This window comes from Vombatus ursinus, unplaced genomic scaffold (genome assembly GCF_900497805.2).
Source record: "Vombatus ursinus unplaced genomic scaffold, bare-nosed wombat genome assembly UNPS02014816.1, whole genome shotgun sequence".
NCBI classification, from domain to species: Eukaryota; Metazoa; Chordata; class Mammalia; order Diprotodontia; family Vombatidae; genus Vombatus; species Vombatus ursinus.
The window spans coordinates 7,713,067-7,725,915 of NW_020954594.1; the positions used below are offsets into that span (position 1 = coordinate 7,713,067).

Here is a 12,849-nt window from a genome sequence, read left to right on the forward strand (position 1 = left end):
GTGGCAACAGTAATACTAACAACTCCTATTTAGAAAGTACTTTATGGTTTCCAGGAGAGAGGTTCCCACCTCGTCCTTGTTTTTTTCCACTTAAACTGCTATTGTTTTGTTGCTGTTTCTGGCAATGCTGGGGCTATATCTCTTGAGATTGAGTGCCTTGAGTCTTTGACATCCTGGGGTGAGGGGTGTGCTTGAAACCGTATAGGTATGTTGAACAGCGAACCTCTGGAGCCATCTGGCCATCCTGGCAAGGACCACTGTCATCCTTGGTCAGTTACAGCTGAAAATAAGATTTCTCCTAAACAAAGGCTGGGCTCCCTGTAACTCCAGTGCAGTCATTCATAATTTTAATTCATTTTTTCCCTTAATTACTGAGGTTCCTAATTAACGTGGGCTGTCTGAGTCTAGTACTGGGCTTTTAAGTGTTTCCATCCTTCCCTTCCCCTTCGTTTACTATTTCTGAGAGACAGAGTAGGAGGGGGAAAACACTAGGTCTTTCATTGTGTGTGCATGCCTCTCTCTCATCCACTCCTACCACAGAAAAACCAAAAAGCAACAGCTGACTGCAAATTCTTTCTTCCACCTCCGCACCCACTCTAAGGCAGGGCTCCTGTTGCTTGCTCCATGCTTGACTGGCCTTTTTATCTTTCTCCCTCCACCAGTCAGAGAGGAGAGGACTGTACATAGGACCATGGGGGGAGGGGAGAGGAAGGGGAGGGGGCATCTGTGTCTGAAGCTACCCAGAAGCCATTAGACAGCTGAGACGGATGCATCTGGGTCCCCAGACTTAGCAAGAGCAGCCCAGCCCTGCCACGCACACAAATACACACACACACACACACACACACACACACACAACACAACACATAGAGAACACTTTATTCCTGACTGCCTGGACTCCCACACAGAAGAAGAGAGACTTGGGGGAAAAAAGCAAACGCTTACGTGCAAACCCCCATTTTACCCCACCCCCATCACTTCTAGTAATCTGAGAGACTTCTTGGGCCTCCTTGGATTTTCTTGGAGACTGGGGTTCTATAAAGGTAAGTAGTAGTAGGGGTGGGCAGGGGAAAGACAGAGAAAGTTTTGTACTTGTTTCCGGGGAGGGGAAAGTGGCTTAGATGGAAGCCCCCTGGAGCCCAGGGATGGTTTGGAAATTGATTGACTTGCTGATGGCATAATTTGGATGGTTAGGTGAGATTCTCTCAGAGAAGGCTAGGGGTATGCTTTCAGTTGGGAAAATGACCTTAAGAGATAGGCGGGTTTTTTTTTTTGTGGTGGGGGGGTGGTTTAAGTGGAGATCTGAAGAAGAGGGAAAGGAGCTCATAGGGGAGACGAATTTTTGGAGGTATAATGGGGCCAGGGACAGGAGAGCTTACGACTGGGAAAGGTTTCTGTGGTTGTCTTGAACTTGGCATTTGAGTGGGGCTGGGGAGGATTTGTTCTGCTTCCCCTCACTCTTTTTTCTTTCAGAGAGATTTTTTTTCCTTTGTTACTCAGGGGCTGTATCAGTGGCGCAAGGGTACGAGTACGTCTGTGTATGGCTCGAGTGGATTTGGGAATGTGCCCTCGGATGTGTGCGTGCACACGAGTGTCTAAGTAATAAAGACGTGGATGTAGTTGGTTGTAAGGTGATGAGGTAGAGGCAGATTGAAGAGAATACTGGTGGTCTAGTGTATGGAAATGTAAAGCTTCCCTTCTCTTTAATCTATTTGGACCCAGGAGTGAATGCCTCCTCCTCCTCCTCCTGACTCCCATTTCCTTTCTCCAATACAGTTGGAGCAGGCAGAGCTGGGGGTATTGACCACTACAATCCTCATGAGTGCCTCTCATCCCTCTCCCCACATGGACAACTGGAGGAGTAAATAGGCTGTACAAGGTGGGGGAGAGGAATTTAGACACTGATGAGCTGTCTGGTGGGGTGTAGACACACCTGGGGAATGGGTATGTTTCAAAACATTCCCCCTCCTCCCTACCATTCCTCCTCCCTCCCTTTCCAGCTCTCAGGTATTAGGGGAACGACTATTGTACAATCGTCCGTTTATAGCTGCCGGCCGGTTTTCTCCTTCTTTGTCTCCCTGGGGTGGCAAGGCTGGACTGGGATGAGACTCGAAGGGCATTGGGGTGGATCTCCATGAGCAAGCTGGGTGTCTAGGCAATTCCTTTCCTGAATGGACCCCACCCAGGCTGGCCCTAGCCTCGCCTTGCCTTCCTCAAATTGTATATGTGTTTCTGCAACTTAGCTCTTTCTCACGTGACCTGCCTGGTAGTTGCCATGGAAACTCCTTTCCAGTACTCAGCTTCTCTTCTCCTGCCCACTCCCCACCTCTATTCCACCCCTGTCTCCTGCCCCCTCCTCTACACATGGTTGCCTAGATACTGGTTACCCCTGGCTTTTCTGGAGACTGTATTCTGGATACTCAACCCCCATCTCCAATTTGATGGCCCCCAAGTTCTCTCCTACCCCCTTCCCAGCATAGACCCAATTCTATCTGGGCTGAGGCTCTCCCCTTTTCTGACCTCATCACTGCCTTTTCCAATCCTCACACCAATTCCCTCCCTCTCCCTTAATAAACCTAGTTAAACCTGATAGCAACAGCCCTTGAATCTGTATTCAGCTGGAAATCAGAAGGGGATTATCCTGTCTCTTGAAAAACTGAGAGAAAAGAGAAGAAGACCAGGAGGGAATTGATGGTTGTCCAGGCTTTGGGAATCGGGGATAAGGGAGAATGGCAGAGCTGAGACAGACCTCGAGGCAGGAGGGCTAATATGGTTGTATTGGGTGATCTCCACGTTTGTTTGATTCTAGAAGAAGAGGTGAAGGTATAGGCATGGGTTTTGCTCACATAGCACCATGTAGGGATTTGGAGGGGGAGGTACACAAAGAAGCAGTATGTTATAGAGGATAGAATGCTGGGCTTGGGGTCAGGAAGACCTGGATTGAAATCCTGCCTTCATCAGGATTATTAGATGTGTGGGTGACCTCAGGTAAGTCATTTAGCCTCCGAACCTCAGTTTCCTCCTTTGTAAAATGAGGATCATAATACTAATAGTTATTTACCTCAAAGGGTACCTTAAATTCAAATGAGATCATGTAAATGAGTTGCTAGGTGGTGCAGTGGATAGAACACATTCATCTTCCTGAGTTCAAATCTGGCCTCAGACACTAGCTGTGAGAACCTGGGCAAGTCACTTATCCCTGTTTGCCTCAGTTTCCTCATCTGTAAAATGAGCTAGAGAAGGAAATGGCCATTCCAGTATCTTTGCCAAGAAAACGCCAAATGGGGTCATGAAGAGTCTAAATCGACAGAACAACATGTATCAGGCACTTTACAAATATTATTTTATTTGATCCCATTTTTTGCTGTCTTCCTCTTTCTCAGTTATAGAGAAAGCCACATGCTCAGTATCCCCTTCCTCTATATTCTTTGCTCCCTTTGACTCTGTAAAGAGGGAAAAGGAAAAGACTCCAGAGATGAGCCCCATCTACCTCAGCAATGGTGAGAGAGTTGGTTTCTGCTAAGGGAAGGAAAATGGAAAGGGAAGAAAATAGCCATTTTCCAGCTTCTTGGAAGATAGGCAGAATGGCTCCCTCCCTCTCTTCTCCCCCCTCTGTCCTCCCTCCCTCCCCTCTTCCCTCCCTCCACTTCTCTCACCTTCTCTTTCCTCTCCCTCCCTTCTCTCCCCCTCTCCCCCCTCTTCCTCTCTCTTCTCCTTCCCTCTTCTCCCTCCTCTTCCTCCCCCCTTTCTCCCCTCCCCCCCTTCCCTATTCTCTGTCTCCTCTTTTATAGCCTGCTTAGAACCTCAAAATGGAGCCTAATCCAGCCTAGGGAAGGAAGCTGCTGTGGTACAATGGGAAAAACATTGACTCTAGGATCTGGGGACCTGGGCTCAACTCCTGTCTCTGCCACTTGGGCAAGTCACTTCACCTCTTTGGGTCTCAGTTTCCTGAGTTGGGCTAAATGTCTCAGTTTTCTATGATTCTATGATCCTGAGGAGTGATTGCTTTTCTTTTGCTGTAGATGATGCCTTATGGTTAGGTTGCCTTGGTGTGATTCCTTCCAAGGGACTGGGGAAATAGCTACAGGAAAAAAAAAGATCATTATTATTTTTTGCATCCATAGACAGTTGAAAGGGTTCTTTTGCCTACCTTTCTTCTAACTCTGGAGAATAGATTATTTTGTTCTAGTCATGGCTCCTCTAAAGAATAGATGGTATTTTTTTCCAGGGGCCTGTGGGGGAACCCTATTTTCTAAACTTCAGCATGGTACAACAAATAGAATGCCGGACCTGTAGACAGGAAGGCCTGGGTTCAAACTTTGCCCTCTTGTAGCTGTGTAACCCTGGCCAACTCACCACATTTCTCTGGCTTTCAGTTTCCTCATGGGTAAAATGAGGAGGTTGAACTTAATGACCTTAACAATCCCCGTCAGCTCAAAATCTCTGATCCTGTGAGAAAGGCACAGATTGCTTCTGAGTACTTGCCTGTTTTTCTGGCCATCCAGGACCATGAGAATGTGGCCTTTTTCGGGGTGGGGGAGGCTGCCCTACTCTGTTCTCACCCCCAAATCAGAAGCCCTCAAAGTCTCTGATGATGAGGGCTGGTTGAGGTTAAGAGGGTAAGGCCCCACAGGTGCCAGCTGGTGAAGCATTTGTGCCAAGCACCCCTCAAAGACCTTCTGTCTAACAAATTGTCTATGAGACTGCCACAACTCCCTAGTGGAAACCAGCCAAATCACCGAATCTGGTCCCCAGGCAGCAGAAATGTGACTCTGATGGGCTGACATAGTCTGTCTAATGGAAAGAATCAGGAGATCTTGGGCCCTACCGCCAGCTTCTGCCATCTGTGAGCTATGTGACCTGAGGCCAGTTAATCAACCTCTCTGGGCCTCAGCTGCCTCCTCTGAAAAATGAAGGGGCTGGACTAGATGACATTTGAGATCCCTGTGCTGATAAACCATCATCAAAGACAGTTTGCTTCTAAGTACTTACCTGCTCATGCTTTTTCCAGATCCTAGATCATACATTTAAAGCTGAAAGGGATTTTAGAGGCCATCTGGTCCAACCCAGCCTCCCCATTTCACAGATGTGAAAATGGAGGCTCAGAAATGTCCGTGTCCAAGGTGACACAGCTAGTGATTTTCAGAAGTGGAATTTAGATCCAGATCTTCTGACTCCATAGTCAATGTAGGAAATTCACTAATTTTAGACATTCCCAGGTATTAGGCAAGAAACTCTTTCTCCAAATCCCCCTCAACCAACATCCCTATTATGAGATATCAACATATTTTTCCCCCCAGGGAGTGGAGTAGAAGGGGGTATTTCTGAGGAGTTTAGCTTAGATATTAAATATCATTTTCCCAGCCTATCTTTCTGGCCTCATTATGCATTCCTTCCCTTTCTGTACTTTACAGTCTAACCAAATTGGCCTTCTTTCTGTTCTTCCCACATAGTACTTCATTTCCCATCTCCTTGACCTTGCTTTTACTGTCCCCCATGAATGGAGTGCACTCTCTCCTCACCTCTGCCTCATGGAATTCCTTGCTTCCTTCAAGACTCAACCACCCAACATTTTATAGTCTTTCCTGATCCCTTACAATAGCTAGGCCCCTCCCTCCTTGACTACCTTGTATTTAACTAAGTTGTATTTGTTTTTTATTCACTTTTTAATATATTTATTCTGGATATGCTCTCTGTCTCTCTGTCTCTCTCTGTCTCTTTCTATCTCTCTGTCTCTCTGTCTCTCTCTATCTCTCTGTCTCTCTGTCTCTCTCTCTCTCCATTCCCTAACAGAATGCAAGCTTCATGACAGTAGGGACTGTTTGCTTCTGTGTCTTTATAACCCTAGAGCTTGGTACATAGTAAGTGTTTAATAAATGCTTATGAAATCATTGATTATTTGATTAGAGGTCATTTAGTTCTTTATTTTGTAAATAAGAAAACTGAAGCATAGAGAGATGAGGAGGCTTACTCAAAATCACACTGGTAGTAAGTGGTAAAGTCAGGGTTAGAAGCCAGGGACCTTGGACTCCAAACCTGATAGTCTTTCCCTATGTAACTTTCCCTCTATGGGTATGTATCCATTGCTCAGTGGCCCCCCCCCCCCCCCCAGTAGAATCTAAGCTCTTTAAGGTCAGAGAATGTTTCATCTTTGCCCATCCCTGGCACACAGTACCAACTTAAAAGTTGGATTGGATTGGATTGGAAGTGCTTAGGACCTTGCTTACTGACTAATTGGGCTGCTAAGAATGGTTTAGGAGAAGAAACTGAATGAGATGACTTTTCAGATCCTTAATAAGACTCTCTTGGAAATCTTTAAGAGGAGTGCTGAGACAGGTCAAAGATGGCTGTGATGTCAGGTTACCGCTCAGGAGAAAGCAGGTGGGACCCATACCCCTCTTCCTGATAACAATGTCACTATCAATGGCAAGATATCTCCTGTCAAGACATACATTGGCAGCATTCCCTTGCTAGGATGGGAAAATAGGAGTCTGGCTTGGAGGTGCAAGGTCAGGAAGGGACTATGGTCAGCTGAACCAGAGAACCCCATCTTTTGGGAGATTTCCTTCAGCCTCTTCTAATCCTGGATCTTGGGTCTGTAAAGATGGGGCTCCTCTCTCACTACTGCTGCACCAGCACTAGCCTAGCCTCCCCCGTACCTTTGTTTTCCTGACTTGGCCACAAAACTCTTTGTTCCCCTAATTTTACTTGAGAACAAAAGCTGAAGTTTTCCAGAAAGGAATTTTACTAGCAAAAAAGAAACATAAAATGAAGCAAGACATATGGTACAAATCTCGTGAGTTTCAGAGCATGAAAATTTTATCCTAAGATTTCCCTCGTGCTGGTCAAAGAGGCCCACGCAGGTTATAAAGGGGAGCTTCCAAATCTAATCTAACTTGTGTTTAATAGCTTGATGTTCTGACTGCCATTAACTTTAAGTGGGTCCCTTGCTCTAACTGTCCTCTGTGCCTGGCTGAGCTTTAACAAATGGCTGACCTCGACCAATAATACTTCTAACTAAGTCTTTTTCAGCTTTGAAATTTTGTTTTACCAGTTTCCATTCTCTAGCCTGAGGGTGAATTCAGAAGCATGCCTCAAATAGGTCTGGCAATTTCTGGGTTCAATTAGTATTTCACACAATGAAAGTGGGTGGGTGGGGCATTGGGCTTTGCCCCAGTGTGGGGGATTTTGAGGGTTCCAAAGGCATGGCTCTGGGAGTACTTCCTCTCCTACCCATCTCAGCCCATGTGGCAATAGCTACTGATGCTGTGGGCTCACCTGGAGGCATTTGTTCCTTAGTTAGCAAAACCCCAGGTGAATCTTTCCCCTTTCCCCTTCCATGATCTTCCTCCAGGTGCAGACCTTGTTAGTTAGGACTCATCCTCCAGGGGTGCAGAACCTGTGGCCTCGAGGCTACATGTGGCCCTCTAGGTCCTTAAGTGCGGCCCTTTGACTGAGTCCAATTGAGGACCTAGAGGGCCACATGTGGCCTCAAGGCCACAGGTTCCCCACCCCTGAGGCTGTGTTCTTAAAAGTGTTGATCATTTATCCTCAAGAATTATCCATACACATCTCTTTTATAATTTGTTGGACTACACAAATATTAACACATAAGTTACAAAAACATGTGATATTCACTAGTAATAAAGGATGGACTCCTTCGGTCTCACACACATACACACACTCACATCTGCACAAGTGTACCACCCAGTACACATACTTCCACATGCACACATTCTTATACACTGGAAGCCGCATAGAAAATAGCTTTTAAAAAATTATGAGAGCATTCCATGCCAGTAAGAAATCTGGGGTCTTGGCTGGCCGGAGTATTCTGGTTGTGGTCTATGGTCATCTATGGTTATGATTGCCCCCAAGGTGTTGGTTGCTTAATTGGGTGCTAGGGATGTCACTGAAGAGGAGGCGTGGGAGGACAGCCATTGACCCTGCTGTCACTTAGGAGAAGGAATAGTGAGACACCAGAAACTGAGGTCTTCAGTCTATTGCTCCATAAAAGCGGGGACTATGGCACTTCATAAAGGTTTGACTATCAGCAGAGACATGGAGTTACGTCATCCTTCCTCCTGAGCCATAGCCCACTCCAGGTGACTTCTCTTGAATTCAGAAAATCTGCATCAGGTTTTCTGATCTCCCTTCACTGTTCACTTACCTACCTTCTTTTGCCTCAAGACTAGTACTGGGGAGCCTGAGGTGATGACCTAAAGGGGGTTTCTCTTTTGACTAGGGAAAGTAACTCAAACCTAGGAACTAACACGACAGAACTGAAGAGGGAGAGGAGGGTAAAGAGTGTAAGAGTGTACCTACACACCCAGACCAAATGTAAATACATCCTCAGTGTTATACCTGTGTTCTCACATCTACATTTTGATATGGACTCTTCTGTAAAAACACACACAGACATACACCTCTAACAACACATGAATATATACCAGAGGTGTGATCTTAGACCACTTATAATATCTTCGGGCCTCAATTTTCTCATCTGTCAAATAAGGCTAATTATTCTTCTGCCATTACCTCCCCCAGAAGATTGTAAGGAAAGTGCTTGGTAAATTTTAAAATGCTATATAAATGTAGATTATTATTATTCCTCCCTGAGAGCCACATATCCTCGGTGCTTTGTAAACACATAGTTCACATGGTTGTACAGAGTCACTTTTTCTCAAACCTACATACCCTTGCTTGTTTTTTTTTTTTTAACCTTTTACTTTCACTTTTTTCCTGCTCTCTCATCTTCTGGGCTCTACTATCAAAAGCCCCTGGGGCTTAGTTTGAAGAGGTTAAAATTTAAATCCTGAGTGAGCTGATGTTTGGGAGCTACCCTAAGGGCTGGAGGTAAAGGAGGGGACCTGGGAGCTGGCATATGTGGGTTCTGATGACTGGGAGTTTACTGAGGCTGACAGATGAAGGAGAGAAGATGGGAGGGTAGTGGGGAGAGAAGGTTGCAATTCCTTCTCAGCTGTTCAATAATCCCCAGGCACTGAGCTGCCTTTGCAGGATGACTAAAAGAGCTAATAGGGATGAACTCATTAATTTAGAATGAACTAGAATTACCAGTAAAATTATGGGTAGGGTGTGATAGAAAGCAGGGTAGAAGGACCCTTAGAGACCATTAAAGGATGGGCTGATCCTTAAAAACAGAAATAATCTACCTTCACAGAGGTGGCAGCCTGGGCCAGGCTCTAGGTTATTAGCCTTGCTTTGGCTCAGGTTTGGTCTCCTTCCTACTTAGAAGACATAAACTTGACAGGTTTTCACCTCTTCTACATTTTCCATGGTTGGTTTCTCTCTTTTCTTCCTAGGCTTGTCCCCATTATTCTCAGGAAGGGTGGTACAACCCTCACATGTTTGCCAACGTCTTAAATGACTAGCCAATCTTAGACCCACAAAGGAAGGCGTGAAGAGGTGACACAGGTCAGCTGGGAGACAGGCAGGCCGACAACTGGCTTGGCCCTGGGTGTGGGACAAGCATGAGAGAGGGCTGTTGTTCCTGCCCTCCGGCTGGTGGTTAGGGTGAGCCTGAATAGTTCTTTGATGGGAACAAGTGGGAGGAGGCAGAAATTCAGTCACTGGACTGACTCTTGGCACCCGATCCATCTGCTTCTTGGGTCTCTGACTTCTCAGGCTAAGTATTGGGCTAGATAGTGGCTGTCCAGACTCCCAGGAACCACAAATGAAATTTTTTTTTGTGGTGCGGGTTGTTGTCTTTCTGTGGGAGGCTGTGGCAGAAAGATCCAAGTATTAGGAGTCACAGCCAAATTTGTGGCCTGTTTATGTGGACTGGCCCCTGGAAGCAGGGTCCTCTTCTTGTTTATCTAGCTTCCCTGGAGTATCGTAGTTGGTGTGCTTAATCAATGTTTACTGAATGAATAAACGGGGCTGAGATTCTGGTCCCAACTCCTGTCAATAACCCATTGTGACTTTAGACTACTCACTTCACTTGCTCTGCCTCAGTTTCTTTCTCTATTAAAAGGTCAGCTATTATTCTTCCATTTGTACTTTATTGTTTTAAGGGTTAAGTGAGATAAAGGATATGAAAGTGTTTTGAAAAACAGATGGGATTGAGAGATTGATTCTAGTGTTGGGGTATGTTAAGGGAACATTTAACCATAAAGGGGAAAGAAAGGTGACAAGCATTTATTAGGCACATACTATGTGCCAGATGCTGTGCTAAGCACTTTAAGGCAAATGTTATCTTCCATTTGATCCCCATACAAGCCTAGGAGGTGGGTACTATTATTATCCCCTTTTTACAATTGAGGAAACTGAGGCAGACAGAGGTTAAATGACTTGCCATGATCACATATCTAGTAAAGGTCTGAGGTTCGAAATTCATTTGAACTTAGGACTCCTTCCCCCAGGTTCAATGAGCCATCTAGCTGCCTCAAAAAGTTCTGAACTTAGAGGCAAACAAGATATGTTTGAATCCTGGTTTCTGTTATGAGACCTTAGGGGCAAGTACCTTCATCTCATTGCACGTGAGGTGAATTTCCTCATCTGTAGAGTGGGAAGGGGGATTAGACCACCTTTTGGTGCCTTTCCACTCTACGACTATGATCCTTTGACCTCTTTAGACCCCAGTTTCCTCCTTTGCAAAATGAGAGGATTGGGCTCCATGGTTCCCAAGGTAACTTTCATCTTTAGATCTGTGATTCCAATGAGCTGCTAAATCACAAAACCAGATATCTGTTGGCAATTCCTATATTGCAAATTTCCATGCCTAGGCCAGGGCTTCCTTTCTTCATCACCTCTTTCTCTACCATATTAGGCCTTGTTCTAATTGCTTGTGGTCCTTTACCCCAGAAGTAACTACCTATTAAGGATGACTACGTCTCCTCCTCTAAGGAGGATGGAAGAGAGGATGCTTTTACGTACAGCTGTTCTGTTTTCATGTTCTAGGTTTCAGGGAACACCTTGATCTCATCTAGAATTCTCTCAGAATCATGGTTAGATAAGTTTCTATGTCATACAGAATCAACACATTGGCTGGTCTCCGGGCTACTGATGGTGGCTCAGAAAAATGTTGCATTTGTTGGCTGACTCAGCTGCCAACTCCAAGATGGCGACGCTTCGCAGGAGCTGAGCTTTGGTGCCCAGGGAGAATGTGGGAGTGAAGCGTCTCTCTCCTCCATGCTCCATTGTAGTCTCACACATTCCTTGGAGCTCAAGGAGACAGGGAAATAATCATATCTTCAGCTCTACCTAATAGTCCCTTTAGGACTGGAACAGATCCAGTGGTAGAGTCAGGACTGGGAAGTCACAGGAGAAATAGGGCTTCTGTCTTACTTACAGGGTTGGTCAGTGGGACAGTCAAATAGGAGTTGGTAAGGGCTTATTAATGGGCAGGTGGGTATCCCAGTGGATAGATTGCTGGGCCTGGAGTCAGGAAGACTTATGTCACTTAACCCTGTTTGCCTCAGTTTCTTTTTTTTGGGGGGGGAATTTGAGGCAATAAGTGATTTGCCCAGGGTCACACAGCTAGTAAGTATCATGTCTGAGGCTGGATTTGAACTCAAGTCCACCTGACTCCAGGGTCAGTGCTCTATCCACTATACCACCTAGCTGCCCCAAGAGCCAGATTTTGAACCTAGGTCTGCTGATTCCAAATTCGGCACCCTTGTGTTTTCTCTATCCACACCCTAAGTTGCCTCAATTTCTTCATCTGTAAATGGAGCTGAAGAGGAAAATGGCAAACCACTTAAGTATATTTGCCAAGAAAGCTCCAAATGGCATCACAAAGAGTTATACACAACTCAACAACAACAACAAGGAGGGCTTCTTTAGACTCTGCAGGCATACACATATTGAATGCAGATTGTCTTACAGGCTGATGGTTATGACATTTTTGGGAACTAAAAATCAGGACTCCTAGACAGTGGCTTTAAAGCTGGAGACTTTAGAGGTTATACAATTTGGCCCCTTCATTTTAGAAAAAAGGAAACTGAGACCTAGAGAAGTAAATTAACTTGCCTAAGTTACTAAGTTACTCCACATGAGTAAGAAGTAGCACAGCCAGGATTTGAACTCTCTGATTCTAAACTCAGTGCTCACTGCCTCTCAACTTGGAAAAAAAAAAGCCTTGTTAAGAATACATTTTCTTCTCTTGAAATTGAGTCTGTTACAGAATAGGATTCTAGCCCTTTTAGACAATCCTTTTTCCTTCTGGTCTCCAAGCCTCATTCTGAATGAACTTGGTACAGTAGAGAAGAGAGAGTACTAGCTCTGAAGTCAGATGATCTGGGTGCAATCCCTCTTCTTCCATTTGTGTTACCTTGGACAAGTCCCTTGACCTCCCTGTGCCTCATACCTAAAATGAAGGGTTGGATTAGATGGCTCTGATATCCCCTCTAATTCTATGATCTTATGGCTTAGTCCCCATCAATTTTCCTGTATTTGCAAGGGCATCATCTGAATTTCAGGTCTCAGTTAATAAAAAAAACTTAAAAATCAATATTTAGTGGCATATTGAGGCTCTTAAAATGGAAGTGGTGAGATTGGTTACATTTTTTTTCTGAAGTCAGCATGGTCCAGGGGAAAGAGTTCTGGAGTCAGAGGACCTGAATTAAAATCCTGCCTCAGATGCTTCCTGCCTGTGTGACCTTGGGTCAAATCGTTTAACCTTCCTGGACCACAGTCTCTGCATCTACACAATGAGTGGTTTAGATTAAATGGTCTCCAAGGTCCCTTGTAACTCAATATTACAGTAGTTCAAACAAGAGCTGATGAGGTATGAACTAGGGAGGTGGTTGGGTGAGTGAATAGGAGGGAACCTTCATTTGATGTAATTGTTTCTTTTTGCTGGGAACCAAAATAAAAAATTAAAATATC

General features: G+C 45.1%; 1 protein-coding gene across 1 annotated transcript in view; it reads left to right on the plus strand.

Moving 5' to 3' along the window:
- Positions 1-517: 517 nt before the first annotated feature.
- Positions 518-12,849, plus strand: part of LOC114023183 (FXYD domain-containing ion transport regulator 6) — a 42,085-nt gene continuing 29,753 nt past the window's right edge. The window contains exon 1 of the mRNA XM_027835726.1: positions 518-1,043. The gene's annotated coding sequence lies outside the window, so the exon portion shown is untranslated. The remainder of the gene's footprint in view (positions 1,044-12,849) is intronic.